The sequence below is a fragment of the Carlito syrichta genome, unplaced genomic scaffold (assembly GCF_000164805.1).
Source record: "Carlito syrichta isolate Samal-C Ts95f unplaced genomic scaffold, Tarsius_syrichta-2.0.1 Scaffold107995, whole genome shotgun sequence".
Classification (NCBI taxonomy): domain Eukaryota; kingdom Metazoa; phylum Chordata; class Mammalia; order Primates; family Tarsiidae; genus Carlito; species Carlito syrichta.
This window is the reverse complement of record NW_007052091.1, coordinates 4013-19998: the sequence shown is the minus strand read 5'-3', so window position 1 is coordinate 19998 and position 15986 is coordinate 4013. Positions and strand designations below refer to the sequence as shown.

At 47.6% G+C, this 15986-nt stretch overlaps 1 pseudogene; it reads right to left on the bottom strand.

Moving 5' to 3' along the window:
- Window positions 1-5102: 5102 nt before the first annotated feature.
- The window catches only part of LOC103270716, a 14826-nt pseudogene continuing 3942 nt past the window's right edge, over window positions 5103-15986 (bottom strand).

The window sequence follows — 15986 nt, the reverse complement described above, 5'->3', positions numbered from 1 at the left end:
GCCAGACCTCAAGAGTCTAGCAAAGCCGGGCTTGGTGGCTCAGCCTGTAATCCCGCACCTTTGGGAGGCTGAGATGAGTGGACTGCCTGAGCCCGCGGGTTCGAGACCCACCTGGGCAGCTTGGTGAGCCCTCATCTCTACAATAAATCAAAAAATCAGCCGGGCGTGGTAGCACACTCCTGTAGTTCCAGCTACTTGGAAGGCTGAGGCGGAAGGATTGCCAGAGCCCAGCAGGTCGAGGTTACAGTGGCTGGGAGCAGCTATTGCACTCCAGTCTGGGCGACAGAGTGAGACTCCAACTCAAAAACAAAACAAAACAACAAAAACGCCTCAAACAGGCAGTTAAGTATTTTAACAGTTATCCACCATTCTGCTAATCTGACAGACAAGGTCGCCTTATTACTATTATGGGTTAAATAGAGGCAATTTTGGTTACAGTAGAACAGTCACTTAGAAAAGACTTTAAAACTACTGTTCTTTGTAACTGAGTTGACTGAATGTAAAAGTCCCTTCAATTTAAAAGTGTACATTTTCCCTATTCCCCTCACCCTCCCTTTCTCCCACCCTCGCCCGGCTTTGCCCATCCGGCCAGTCTTATCTTTCAGCCACTGCTGGTGCTGAAGAAACAGCTAGCAAGCCAGGACACCTAATGATCAGGACAGCGGTTCAAGGCCGGCAGAAGTGTATCTAAAAGCATGGAGTGGGCACTGTCTACCCCCCCCCGCCACTAAGGGGGCACTGGACATCAGACTCTACAGGCCAGGGCTCTAGGAATAGAAGATTGTTACGATGATGTGTTAAAACATGTTAAAGCTATCATTTTAAATGCTGCAATTGTCGGCCTTTTCCTGTAAACATGTGAAAAACATGTTTAAATTACAGAATGTTATCTACAAAGTCAGCCTAACCAAAACCATGAATCACCTCAGGTATCAAAAATTGTTCATGTAAACTTTGAGTCATGCCAAAACTGCGCGTAGGCTTCAAATCCAGGGTGGGTAAAGGGCTATGAATTTCAGGTATAAATACCAGAAAGAATTTTGTACCGCTTTGAGTGGGTTTTTTTGACGATGATGCTGACCCACATCCCTATAATCTGACAGAGAAATTAAACACTCCCTTTTCTCCCAGTCTCTGCCTCTCACTTTTTTTTTAAGATGCTTTCCTGTTTTGTTTTGTTTTTTTGAGTTGGAGTCTCACTCTGTCACCGAGACTGGAGTGGCCGCTCCTGGCCACTGCAGCCTCGACCTGCTGGGCTCCGGCAATCCTTCCGCCTCAGCCTTCCAAGTAGCTGGAACTACAGACGCGCACTACCATGCCCTGCTAATTTTTTATTTATTGTGGAGATGAGGTCTCGCCAGGTTGCCTAGGCGGTCTCAAACCTGTGGGCTCAGGCAATCCACTCACCTCAGCCTCCCAAAGCATGGGATTACAGGCTGAGCCACCGAGCCCGACTAAGATGAGGTTTCACTATGTTGCCTAGGCTGGTCTCAAACTCCTGGACTCAAGCAATCCACCTGCCTTTGCCTCCCAAAGTGCTGGGATTACCAGCTATGGAGCTGGACCACTCCCCCTCTTCACATGTACTTCCTAACCCAGTTTCAAAGTCTAACTCTGCCCACATTTTGGTCTTCAGCCCAAACCTGTCTCATAATGTCAAAATATCCATCTGCCTGTTCAACATCTCTACTTAAATGTCTAAGAGCCAGCCACGGTGGCTCATGCCTATAATCTGAGCACTTTGGAAGGCGGAGGTGAGAGGACTGCCTGAGTCCAAGGGTTCGAGACTGGCATGAGCAACATGGTGAGATCTCGTCTCTACAATAAATCAGAAAATTAGCCAGCCATGGTGGCACATGCCTGTGGTTCTAGCTACTAGGAAGGTTGAGGCAGAAGGGCTGCCTGAGTCCAGCAGGTCAAGGCTGTGGTGGCCAAGAGTGTGCCACTGCACTCCAGCCTGAGCGACAGAGTGAGACTCTGACTCAAAAAAAAAAAAAGAAAAAAGAAAAAAAAAGGCCAAGAGATAACTGTCCAGCTCTTGTTGAATATGTCCAATATCAAACCTGCTTTTCCCCTAAACATACTCTAAGTCAAGCGACCAATCCTATTTTGTTTTCTTTTTTCTTTTTTTTTAAGAGACAGAGTCAGCCAGGCACAGTGGCTCAGGCAGAGTCGAGAGTATTGCCTGAGACCATGGATTCGAGACCAGCCTGGACAATCTGACCAGACTTCATCTCTATAATACATAAAGAAAAATGAGCTGGGCGTGGTGGCAAGCTACTTGGAAGGCTGAAGTGGAAGGATCACCTGAGCCCAGCAGGTCGAGGCTACAGTGGCCGTGAGCGTGCCACTCCCCTCCAGCCTGGGCAACAGAGTGACACTAGCTCAAAAAACAAAACAAAAACCGCTGCAATAACTGCCTATGTCACCTAAGAGTAAAATCTAAGCCACACATGGTCTTAAAAAGGCCCTACATGATCTGGTCCCTCATTTCCTTCTGAACGCACCTTGTACAAACCCCCACCCACTTACCCAGCTGCAGCGGGTTCTTTGCTGTCCTTCAACTCAGACACATTCCTGTCTGACAGCCTTTATAGTGGTTCCTTCCTTTGCCTGAAGTCTACATAGCTAAGTTTCTCACCTTCTCCCCAAGTCAGATGTCACCTTAATGGGGCCTACCTTACCACCTTATTTAAAATCACAACTGCCAGGTGCGGTGGCTCAAGCCTGTAAACCCAGCACTCTGGGAGGCCAAAGCGAGAAGACTGCCTGAGTCCAGTAGTTCGAGACCAGCCAGAGAAACTTGGTGTGACCTGGTCTCTACAACAAATCAAGAAAAACTAGCCGAGCGTGGTGGTGCATGCCTGTGGTTTCCGTTACTTAGAAGGCTGAGGCAGAAGTATAGCCAGAACCTAGTAGGTCGAGGCTGTGGTGGCCATGAGCATGACACTACACTCCAGCCTGGGCAACAGAGAGAGACTCCGACTCGAAAACAAAACAAAAAATAAAATAAAATCACTACTTGCCCCTCCAAACCTAGCACTCCTGAGGAACTTATCCTACTCTACTTCTTTTTTTAGTACTTACCATTTTTTAACATATTGGGCCACTTAACTTATTATGCTTATTTCTCATCATCTATAACCATACTAGGATGTAAGTTCCACAATGGCAAGGATCTTTGTCTCTTTTGCAGCCCCATAACTGATTATATAAACCTATGGGCCACACAGTAGCAAACAAAATGCTTCTTGCAGTAGAAGGTAGCACCAGAGGAACAGAGAGTCTGGCCCACTGGTGGGCCTCGGTCTAGCTCTCTTTAGTATCATCCTGTACCACTCTATCTCTGTTCATTACTTTTTTTTTCTTTTTTTTTTTGAGTTGGAGTCTCACTCCGTCGCCCAGACTGGAGTGCAGTGGCCGCTCCCGGCCACCGCAGCCTCGACCTGCTGGGACTCCGGCAATCCTTCTGCCTTAGCCTTCCAAGTAGCTGGAACTACAACGCACACGCTACCATGCCCGGCTAATTTTTTTTTAATTTATTGTAGAGATGAGGTCTCGCCAAGTTGCTCAAGCAGGTCTCAAACCCGTGGGCTCAGGCAATCTACTCACCTCAGTCTCCCAAAGTGCTGGGATTACAGGCTGAGTCACCGAGCCCAGCCCCCTTTTTTTTTTGAGTTGGAGTCTCACTCTGTCGCCCAGATTGGAGTGCAGTGGCCACTCCCGGCTACCACAGCCTCGACCTGCTGGGCTCTGGTGATCCTTCCGCTCAGCCTTCCAAGTAGCTGGAACTACAGGTGCACGCTACCATGCCTGGCTAGTTTTTGTTTAATTTATTGTAGAGATGAGGTCTCGCCAAGTTGCCCAGGCGGGTCTCGAACCCACAGGCTCAGGCAATCCACTCACCTCAGCCTCCCAAGGCGCGGGATTATAGGCTGAGCTACTGAGCCCGGTTACTTTTTTTTTCCTCTTGATTAAGAGTCTCACTCTCTTGCCCAGGCTGGAGTGCAGTGACATGATCATGGCCACCACAGCCTTGACCTGCTGGGCTCAGGCAATCCTCCTGCTTCAGTCCTCCATGTAGCCGGAACTATAGGTGTGTGCCACCATGCTCAGCTAATTTTTTGATTTATTGTAGAGACGAGGTCTCGCCATGTTGCCCAGGCTGGTCTCGAATCCCTGGGCTCAGGCAACTCTCTCTCCTCTGCCTCCCAAAGTGCTGGGATTATAGGCGTAAGCCACCACACTCAGCTTTGTTCATTATTTTCTAACCATACTGGCCACACACACAGCAAGACTGTCCCATCACAGGACCTTTATTGCAGCCCACTGCCCAGAACATACTTTCTTCTTTGCATGGCTGGATTGATCCCTGCTATCATTCAGGTCTCTGCTTAAATGTCATGACTTCAGAGCAGCCTTCCTTGTCACCTGTTCTGATGTAGCTACTCAGTCACCTTCTTCACACGCCATCCTACTTTATTTATTTATTTATTTGAGTCGGAATCTCACTCTGTCACCCAGGCTGGAGTGCAGTGCCATGCTCATGGCCACTGCAGCCTCAACCTACTGGGCTCAGGCGATCCTTCACCCTCAGTCTTCCAAGTAGCTGGAACTATAGGCATACGCCACCATAATTTATTATAGAGACATGGTCTTGCCAAGTTGCCCAGGCTGATCTTGAACCCTTGGTCTCAGGCAATCCTCTCGCCCTGGACTTCTAAAGTGCTGGGATTACAGGCATGAGCCACTGTGCCTGGCCGTACACATCATCCTACTTTAATTCTCTGTATAGCCCTACCTAAAATTTTCTTGTTGGTCAAGTCTTTTTAACAGCTGTCCTCACCTGTCCTATCAGATTCCACATACACACTCCAAAGTGAGCTCTGTGAAACAGACTCTGCTGTTCTACTCTCTACTTTATCTCTAGTACCTAGCCTGATATGGAACAGGTGCTCAATATTTGTTGAGTAGATGAAAGCAGGTGAACTGGGCACTGTGGATGGGCAGGATCCACTCTATCCAAGTTGTCCCTAGGTCCTGCAAGACGTCAGTCCGTGGGGAGGAGGCTCCTCTGACTGGGGTGAGAGAGAGTATCTCACCTCGGAATGGTTTCCTCCTGTTCCTTAACCATGTGTGCCAACTGTTGAAAGATGGAGCCCAGCTCAACAATGGTAGACTCAATGTTCTGCATGGTGTCTGCTCGACTCTGGATGTAGGAATCCTTCAGGAAAGGGAGAGAGCACATGAGCACTGTGACTTCTTCAGGGCAGAACCTGCATCTTGAGGAACCCCCAGTCTGCCATTCTGCCCATGGCACACTCTGAACACTCTCTTGAGGACCACAGAGGAGACAGAGGAGCTGACCTTCCCCAGGAGAGAGCCAGGATACCTGCTCGTTAATGAGCTGTAGCTGCTGGCTGGTCCAAGAGTCCATCGTGTCAACGGCCACATCCTTGGAGGCACGAGACTCTGCTCCCAAAACCACAGCACCACCCCCTGGGAGAGGAAAGAGGACATGGCACATCTTAATAGCTAAAAGTAAATTCAAGCCCATATACTCTGGATTTGAATCCCAGCTCTGGTACTTACTAGCCTTATGACCCTGGACAAGTCATTTAACCTCTCTGAGACTCAGTTTTCTCCCCTGAAAAATGGGGATATTAACAGTTCTTTCTTTTCTTTTTCTGAGTTGGAGTCTCATTCTGTCACCCAGGCTGGAGTATGGTGGCATGCCACAGCCACCGCAGCCTCAACCTGCTGGGCTTAGGTAATCCTTCCACCTCAGCCTTCCATGGAGCTAGAACTACAGGCATGCACCACCACACCTGACTAATTTTTTTTTTTTTTAATTTATTGTAGAGATAAGAACTTGCCAAGTTGCCCAGGACTCGAACCCATGGGCTCAGGCAATTCTCGCACCTCAGTCTGCCAAAGTGCTGGGATTATAGATGTGAGCCACTGTGCCTGGCTACTTTTTGATTTATTGTAGAGACGAAGTCTCACCAAATTGCCCAGGCTGGACTTGAACCCCTAGACTCGCAATTCTCTCGCCTCAGTCTCCCAAAGTGCTGGGATTACAGGCTTGAGCCACCGTGCCCTGCTGTTTTTTTTTTTTTTTTTTTTTTTGAGTAGGAGTCTCACTCTGTCACCCAGGTTAGAGGGCAGTGGCATACTCATGGCCACGTAGCCTCAACCTGTTGGGCTCAGGTGATCCTTCTGACTCAGCTTTCCAAGAAGCTGGAACCCCAGGTGAGCACCACCACACGTGGCTAATTTTTTTTATTTATCGTAGACACAAGGTCTTGCCAAGTTGCCCAGGCTGGTCTCGAACCTCTGGACTCAGGCAATCCTCTTGCTTCTGCCTCCCAAATTATTGGGATTACAGGTGTGAGCCACTGCACCTGGCAGTAGTTGCTTTCTAAAAGAGTGGTAGTGAAAATTAAATCATAGAATATGAATAAAGTGCATACAAAAATATTATGTATTGTCATTCTTCTGAATTTAACTTCCTTATTTAAGTAAGGGTCTTACCCTGTCACCGAGGTTGGAGTGCAGTGGCACAATCATGGCTCATCATAGCCTCAAAACCCTGGGCTCAGGTGATCCTCCCACCTCAGCCTCCTGAGTAGCTGGGACTACACGCACACATCACCACACTCAGTTGATTTTTATTTTTTGTGAAGATGAGGCCTCACTATGTAGCCCAGGCTGGGCCCAAACCATCCTCCCACCTTGGCCTCCCAAAGTGTTGGGATTACGGCATGAGCCACACGCTTGGCCTGCTTCTGAATATGACTAAATCCTTCCCCAAACAGTAAGGATATAGGAGGCTAAGTGTGGATCATAAATCCTAACAATCAGGTTTGGCCTCAGAGATAGAGTTTAGCAACTTCCTTGTTCCTTTATTCTTCCATCCAATACGGTGTTTAGAGGATGCCATCACAACCAGAATAACCAAGCCTCACCTTCCAGGGCTTCCTGCGTTATCCCTGACTTACCCAGATGGTTGGGGGCAGGGGGCAGGGCTGATACGGGTGCCCAGGAGAACTGCTCCCGCCAGCTTCTCTGCCGCTTCAGGTTCTGAGGACAGGAAGGAAATGCAAAGGTCCTGAGACTGCTAGAAAAGCAGGCACATTAAAGAGGTCCCATGACTCTACGGAACTTGTCCCTTCCCCATTTCCCTCTTAGATCCTAACCCGCATATTTCAGTCCCTCCTGCAGGTTCTTCTCACCTCTGCCCTAACTTCTAACTGATCTGAAGTCATTGGATATGGATGCCAGTTTAGACTGGAGAAAAAGGAAAAAGCATCAGCCAAAGATGACAATACCTTCCTCTCCTTTGTCTCCCTCCTTTCTTCCCCAGGTCCCACCTGCAAGGAGATGACAATGGTGTTGGAATGGGTCTGCAGGTGCCGACCACTCTGGCTGCCCTTGGCCCTCACAAAATCCTGAAGCTGAGCAATTTGTTTGTTGAGGCTATTGATGTCCTGGTAAAAGAGCCCACAGAAAAACGAAGTATTAGCCAAAGAGTAGTCAGTCAGAACCTCTCTCCATGGCCATCTGTGGCAGGAAGGGCAGAGTGGAAGTTACTAGCAGGAGTGAGAGTATCCCAGTCAGACCAGAAGGGCCTGCTAGGATTTTCCAAGGGCTAGTGTTTGCTCTGGCTGAGTCCCTACAGAGAACAGTAAGAAAGAGGCAAAGTAGGGTCTCATCCACTGGTGAATGATTTCTTTACCCCTCCATCCTACTGCCCTGATCCACTCTGTAAGGCCATGCTCATGGCCACCATTTATATTTTTGAGTCGGAGTCTCACTCTGTTGCCCAGGCAGGAGTCCAGTGGCATGCTCACAATCACCGCAGCCTCGATCTGGTGGGCTCAGGTGATCCTTCCGCTTCAGGCTTCCAAGTAGCAGGAACTACAGGCACATACCACCATGCCCAGGTAATTTTTTTGATTTATTGTAGAGACAAGGTCTCATCAAGTTGCCCAGGATGGCCTCAAAACCCTGGGCTCAGGTAATTCTCTTGCCTCTGTTTCCCAAAGTGCTGAGATTATGGACATAAGCCACCATACCCAGCTTATGGCCATCCTTTCAATGGCCAAAAATCTTGACCCAGAGCATGCTGACCAACAAAGCACCTGGAAAGTACTCAGGAAAAAGGAAGAGTCAAAGACACCATAGTTTCCCAGAGGCATCACCAAAATTATTTTTATTTATTTATTTAGAGTTAACGTCTCACTCCTTGTCACCCAGTATGGAGTGTAGTGGCATGCTCATGGCCACTGTAGCCTTGACCTGCTGGACTCAGGTGATCCTTCTGCCTAAGCCTTCCGAGTAGCTGGAATTACAGATGCACACCACCACACCTGGCTAGTTTTTATGATTTACTGTAGAGTCGAGGGCTCATCAAGTTGCCCAGGCTGGTCTTGAACCCATGGGCTCAGGCAATCCACCTGCCTTGGCCTTCCAAAGAGTTGCACACCAAAGCTTTCTACACAAGACTAATGTGTCGTCTGCTCCCCAATCCACCTGCCAAGGGCCAAGTGAGATGAGGTAGATGAAAAAGGAGGCTGGGGGTGGTGGAGAAAGCTTGTCCCAGCGTAGCCAGAGTCAGAGAAGGACCAAAAAGAAGGATTGGAAGAAGTAAGGAAAAGTACAAGAGATAGGCTAAGATGGGTGCAGTAGCTCACGCCTGTAATCATAGCACTTTGGGAGGCCAAAGTGAGAGGATTACCTGAGCTCAGGAGTTCGAGACAGCCTGGGCAACTTGGCAAGACCTGTCTCTACAATAAATCCAAATATTAGCCAGATGGCATGCCTGTAGTTCCAGCTACTTGGAAGGCTGAAGTGGAAGGACCGCCTGAACCCAGCAGGTCGAGGCTGTAGTGGCCGTGAGGATGACTCTGCACTCTAGCCTAGGCAACAGAGTGAGACTCGCTTGAGCCCAGCAGTTCAAGACCAGCTGGGGCAACACAGTGAGACCTTGTCTCTACAAAAAAATCAAAAAATTAGCTGGGCATGGTGGCACACACCTACATTCCCAGCTACTTGGGAGGCTGAGGCAGAAGGATCACCTGAGCCCAGGAGGCCGAGACTGCAGCGAGCCATAATTGTGGCACTGTACTCCAGTCTGTGCAAGAGAGTGAGACCTCAACTCAGAAACACCAAAAATAAAAACAGCAACAAAGGGGGAGCGGTGGGATTAGCAGCAGTGGGAAACTGCCAGGAGATGGGGAGAGGGTACACCTCACCAACAAGGGTAGCTGCATAATGAACATTTGTATACCTAACCCTAAATTGTACTCTACATCTTTAAATTAAAAATTAAAAAAAGCTGGGCACGGTGGCTCAGCCTATAATCCCATGCCTTTGGGAGGCTGAGGTGAGTAGACTGCCTGAGCCCATGAGTTCGAGACCCGCCTGGGCAGTGAGACCTCATCTCTACAATAAATCAAAAAATCAGCCAGGCGTGATAGCGCATGCCTGTAATTCCGGCTACTCGAAAGGCTGAGGCGGAGGGATCGCCGGAGCCCACAGGTCAAGGCTGCGGGGGCCGGGAGCAGTCACTGCACTGCAGTCTGGGCGACCGAGTGAGACTCCAACTCAAAAAAAAAAAAAAAACCGGCCAGGTGCAGTGACTCAAGCCTGTAATCCCAGCACTTTGGGTGACCGAGGCTAGAGGATTGCCTGAGCCCATGGTTTTGAGACCAGCCTGGGCAACATGGCGAAACCTCATCTCTACAATAAAAATTGTTTTAAAAAATTAGCTGGGTGTGGTATTACGTGCCTGTAGTTCCAGCTACTTGGAAGGTTGAGGTAGAAAGATGGCCGACGCCCGGCAGGTCAAGACTGCGGTGGCCGGGCACATGCCATTGCACACCAGCCTGGGTGACAGAGTGAGACTCCAACTAAAAAAAAAAAAAAAAAAAGCCAGACATGGTGCTCATGTCTATAATCCCAGCCCACGGGTTTGAAACCAGCCTGGGGAACTTGGCAAGACCTCATCTCTACAATAAGTCAAAAAACTAGCCAGGCATAGTGGCATATGCCTGTAGTTCCAGTTACTTAGATGGTTGAGGCGGAAGGATAACCTGATCCCAGCTGGTTGAGGCTGTGGTGGCCGTGAGCATGCCACTGCACTCCAGCCTGGGCGACAGAATGAGACTCCAACTCAAAAAAAAACACACAAAAACGGGCTGGGCACAGTGGCTCATGCCCAGCACTTTGGGAGGCCGAGGTGAGAGGACTGTCTGAGCCCACTGGTTCGAGACCAGCCTGGGAAACTTGGTGAGAACTCATCTCCACAATAAATCAAAAAATTAATTGGGTGCAGTGGCATGTGCCTGTAGTTCCAGTTACTTGGAAGGTTAGGGTAACAGTAGCCGTGAGCAAAATGCCACTGCACTATTCCAGCATGGGTAACAGAGTGAGGCTCCAACTCAAAAAAAAAAAAGCAACAAAATAAAACTAGATTGGACGACTTCTAGAGTTTCTCCAATTACAATACCAACACCAGTCAGTCTCTTGAGACTCCTGGATTCATTTCCTCTGATGACCAGTCTGTTCATTTGGAGTTGCTATAGCTTCCTCACAGTCATATGTCCAAAATTACATGTTTCTCATCTGGGGTTCTAGTTTAGAAAATAGCACCACTTCCCATCTAGGCACCCAAACTAGAAGCTTCTAAGTCACATACGTGTCCTTAACATACATGTATGTCACAAAGCAAGTATAATCTATTGAGTGCTTGCTATGGACTCAGCACTGTGTCAAACATACAGCTTTGTATTTTTTTACTGTGTGCCCCACAATTTGCTAAGTAGCTGACAACTTTACCTCTGTCCTTAAGTGTAACACAGTAGCAGAACTCCAATCCTCCCCCAAAAGTTATCACCCCCTACTTTCTTCTTTTCCATTTTGGTAAATGGCACCACAACTTACCAGGCGCTCAAACTAAAAACTTAAGAGCCATCCTCAATTCCTCTCTTTTTTCCTAAATCCACGTGGAATCTATGAGGAACTCATGAAGAACCTGTCTAATTCCTATATTTACTCTGAATCTGTACACTTCTCTCCTTCTCTACTGAACCCACCCTTGTTCAAATTGTCTTTTTTCTCTCAAAAAAAATCTCCAAGAGTTTCCAGCTTGCCATCCTAATCACAGCAACCAGAGCGATCTTTTAAACCAAAAACCAGGGTATGGCATCCCTCTGCTTACAATCTCCCAAGAGCTTACAACAAAATTTAGAACACACTGAGCACCATAACTCATGCCTATAATCCCAGCACTTTGGGAGGCAGAGGCAAGAGGGACTGCCTGAACCCAGGGGTTCGAGACCAACCTGGGCAACTTGGTGAGACCTTGTCTATACAATAATCAAGAAATTAGCCGGGACTGGTGGCACACGCCTGTGGTTCCAGCTACGAGGAAGACTGAGACGGAAGGATAGCCTGAGCCCAGGAGGTCAAGGCTGCAGTGGCCATGAGCGTGACACTGCACTCCAGCCTGGGCAACAGTAAGACTCCAACTCAAAACAAACAAAAAACCAAAAAAATTAGCCCAGTACAGTGGTGCATGAGCATACCACTGCACTAGAGTGAGACTCCAACCCCCCAAAAAACACAACCCAAATTCCTTAAATGGCACACACAGGTTCTCTCTGGTCTGGCCCCTGTCCAATTCTCCGACTCCACGCCCTAGCAGTCTCCTCTTCACTTGCTATGCTGCAGCCATACTGGATTTGTGTGCTCATCAAATACAAGCTCACCCAAACTTCAGAACCTTTCCTTTGCTATTCATTCCCACTTTCTGGAATATGTTCCCATTGCAGCTCTGCATGACTAGCTTTTCCTCACCATTCTGGTCTCAAATGACAATTCTTTTTTTTTGAGTTGGAGTCTCACTCTGTCACCCAGACTGGAGTGCAGTGGCCACTCCCGGCCACCGCAGCCTCGACCTGCTGGGCTCCGGCGATCCTTCCGCCTCAGCCTTCTGAGTAGCCGGAATTACAGGCTCGCGCTACCATACCTGGCTAATTTTTTGATTTACTGTAGAGATGAGGTCTCGCCTGCCCAGGCGGGTCTCAAACACACAGGCTCAGACATTCCTTTCACTTCCATCTCCCAGCCCAGGCAATTTGGCAAGACCTCGTCTCTACAATAAATAAAAAATTTAGGCTTGGTGGATCAGCCTGTAATCCCAGCACTTTGAGAGGCCGAGGTGAGTGAACTCCCTAAGCCCACGGGTTTGAGACCTGCCCGGGCAACTTGGCGGGACCTCATCTCTACAGTAAATCAAAAAAGTAGCCAGGCATAGTGGCGCACACCTGCAATTCCAGCTACTTGGAAGGCTGAGGCGGAAGGATCGCCGGAGCCCACCAGGTCGAGGCTGCGGTGGCCATGAGCGTGCCACTGCACTCCAGTCTGGGCGACAGAGTAAGACTCCGACTCAAAAAAAAAGAAAAACATTTAGCCAGGTGTGGTGACATGCACCTGTAGTTCCAGCTACTTGGAAGGCTGAGGCAGAAGGATCACCTAAGCTCAACAGGTCGAGGCTGTGGTAGCCGTGAGCGTGCCACTGTGCTCCAGCCTGGGCAGCAAAGTGAGACTCTGACTCAAAAAAATAAAAATAAAAAAGGAAAAATTTACTCAATAATGCCCATTTGACTGACAAAAATAAACAATAAGCCTTTATAAGAACCCTACAATGTAGATATTATTATTATTTCCTTCTTACTGACAAGGGAACTGAAGCTCAGGGTAGTTAGGAGCTTACTCAAAGTCACAACATAAGTGGTAGACCTGGCATGTGAACACAAGTCTGACTGAATACAGTGAGCTGGCTCTTAAATGCCTAGGCAATTTTGGTGAGACCTCATCTCTATAATGAATCAAAAAATTAGCCGGTAGTGGCGCATGCTTGTAGTTCCAGCTACTTGGAAGGCTGAGGCGGAAGGATGCCTGAGCCCAGCAGGTCAAGACTGCATGGCAGACTCCTGCTGTACCACTAGCCTCCTACTCTGGCTCAAAATAATAATAATAATAATAATAATAATAATAATAATAAACAAAAGTGAAATAGACCGGGCCCGGTGGATTCCATTCAATTAACGGAATCCTCTCTTTTCTACTGGCACAGCATCTCCTGAATGGTCTGCCCTTTGGCCCCTGCCATAGTCATCTTTGTACTGGGCAACTGCAGTATCCTCCTCCCTAGCCTCTTTGTCCCATCTTAGTTCTACATCAGATGCCATCTGCCCAGGGCATTCAGGATGATCCCACATGCCTTAGCAAAGCCTGTAACAACCACCCACCAACCTACCATCTCAGTCTCCTGTCAATCACACATTCAATCCAAAAACGTCAAGAGCCTAATACATATGAGACACTGTTATAAGCACTCAGGATACATCTGTGAACAAGCAGAATTTTTTTGAGTTGGAGTCTCACTCTGTCACCCAAACTGGAGAGCAGTGGCATGCTCCTGGCCACTGCAGCCTCAACCTGCTGGGCTCCGGAGATCCTTCCACCTCAGCCTTCCAAGAAGTTGGAACTACAGGCACGCGCTACCACACCTGGCTCATTTTTTGATTTATTGTAGAGATGAGGTCTCGCCAAGTTGCCCAGGCGGGTCTCGAACCCGCGGGCTCAGTCAATTCACTCACCTCAGCCTCCCAAAGTGCTGGGATTACAGGCTGAGCCACTGAGCCCGACTCAGAATTTTTTTTTTTAAATCTCTGCTCTTGTAGTGTTTATTGTTTTTTTTTCTGGGGGGGATGGGGTAGGTAGGAGGGAAAAGGCAAACAAGAAACATAACAAGTTAATTATGAGAATGTGAGGATGCATCAAGTGCTATGGAAAAAGAAAACAGAACAGGGTAACAGGGATCAGATTTTAGAGAGAAGGAGTATTTTCAGAGTAGGCCTCCCTAAGCAGGTGACAACTGAGCAAAGGCTTGCTCTCTCCCTTTTGTAAGCCAGGCCTCTGCTCACAGTGTCCTTCCACTGTCCATATGCAAATCTTGAATACAACTTAAGTTTCATCTCACATATCAAATCTTTCTCAGTGTCCCCAGATGTCCTCACACATTTTTTAATAAGATATTTACTGTACCACTGGCCTCATACTCATTTAAATATGAGTTTATAGGCCGGGGGTGGTGGTTCAATCCTGTAATCCCAGCACTTTGGGAGGCCAAGGTGAGGGCACTGCCTGAGCCCATGGGTTCGAGAGCAGCCTGGGCAACTTGGTGAGACCTCATCCATATAATAAATCAAAAATTTAGCTGGGCATGGTAGCACATGCCTATCATCCGGTTACTTGGAAGGTTGAGGCGGAAGGATCGTCTGAGCCCAGCAGGTTGATGATGGGGTGGCCATGAGCGTGCCACTGTACTCCAGCCTAGGTGTCAAAGTGAGACTCCAACAAAAAGAAAAAATAGGCTGGGCATGGTAACTCACGCATATAATCCCAGGATTTTGGGAGGCCGAGGTGAGAGAACTGCCTGAGTTCGCTGGTTTGAGACCAGCCTGGGGAACTTGGTGAGACATCATCTCTACAATAAATCAAAATATTGGCTGGCATGGGGGCGCATTCCTGTAGTTTCCAGCTACTTGGAAGCTGCATTGGCCGGGAGCGTGCCACTGCCCTCTAGCATGGGCAACAGAGACTCCAAGTCAAAAAAAATAAAAATACTTCCTAACCAGAGACGTGAAAGACTTTTACAATGAGAACTACAAAACACTGCTCAAAGAAATCCAAGAAGACACGAACAAATGGAAAAATATTCCATGCTCATAAATAGGAAAAATCAACATTGTTAGGATGTCCATCCTACCAAAAGCAATCTACAGATTCAACGCAATGCTCATTAAGTTATCAACATCATTCTTCTCAGACCTGGAAATGGCAATACAGAAATTCATATGGAGCCAGGCTCAGTGGTTCAGCCTGTAATCCCGCGCTTTGGGAGGCTGAAGTGAGTGAATTGCCTGAGCCTGCAGGTTCGAGACTCGCCTGAGCAACTTGGCGAGACCTCATCTCTACAATAAATCAAAAATTAGCCGGTCGTGGTAGCACGCACCTGTAGTTCCAGCTACTTGGAAGGCTGAGCCCGAAGGATCGCCAGAGCCCAGCAGGTCGAGGCTGTGGTGGCCAGGACCAGCCACTACACTCCAATCTGGGTGACAGCATGAGACTCCAACTCAAAAAAAAAAAAAGAAAGAGCAGGAAGACAGCACACAGAATGGGAAAAAATATATGCCAACTATATATCTGACAAAGGCCTAACATCTAGGATCCATAAGGAACTCAAACAAGCCAAAAGGAAGAAAGCAGTCCCATTCAAAAGTGGGCAAAAGACATGAATAGACACTTCTCAAAAAAAGACAAACTGACAGCCAATGGACACATGAAAAAGTGTTTAGCCTCACTTATTATCAGAGAAATGCAAATCGAAATCACATCGAGATACCACCTAATCCCAGTAAGAAAGGCCATCATTAATAAAACAAACAACAACAGACGCAGGCAAGGATGGGGAGAGAAACGATTCTACACTGCTGGTGGGAAAGCAAACTAGTACAATCTCTTTGGAAGACAGTGTGGCAATTTCTGAAAGAACTAGAAATGAACCTTCCATATGACACAGCAATTCCCCTATTGAGCATATACCTGAAGGAATTCAAATCATTCTATAAAAAAGATACCTGCACACGTATGTTTGTTGTAGCTCTATTCACAATAGCAAAAACATGGAACCACCATGTTGCCCATTGAAGCTGGACTGGATTAAAAAAATGTGGTATATATAATTTTATACACAATGGAATATTATGCAGCCATAAAGAAGGACAAACATATGGACTTCACAGCAACTTGGACAGATTTAGAGTCTACCATACCCAGTGATCTATCACAAAAACAAAGAACAGAGTACCCTAAGTTTTTTTTTCTGTTTTTTTTTTTTTTTTTGAGTTGGA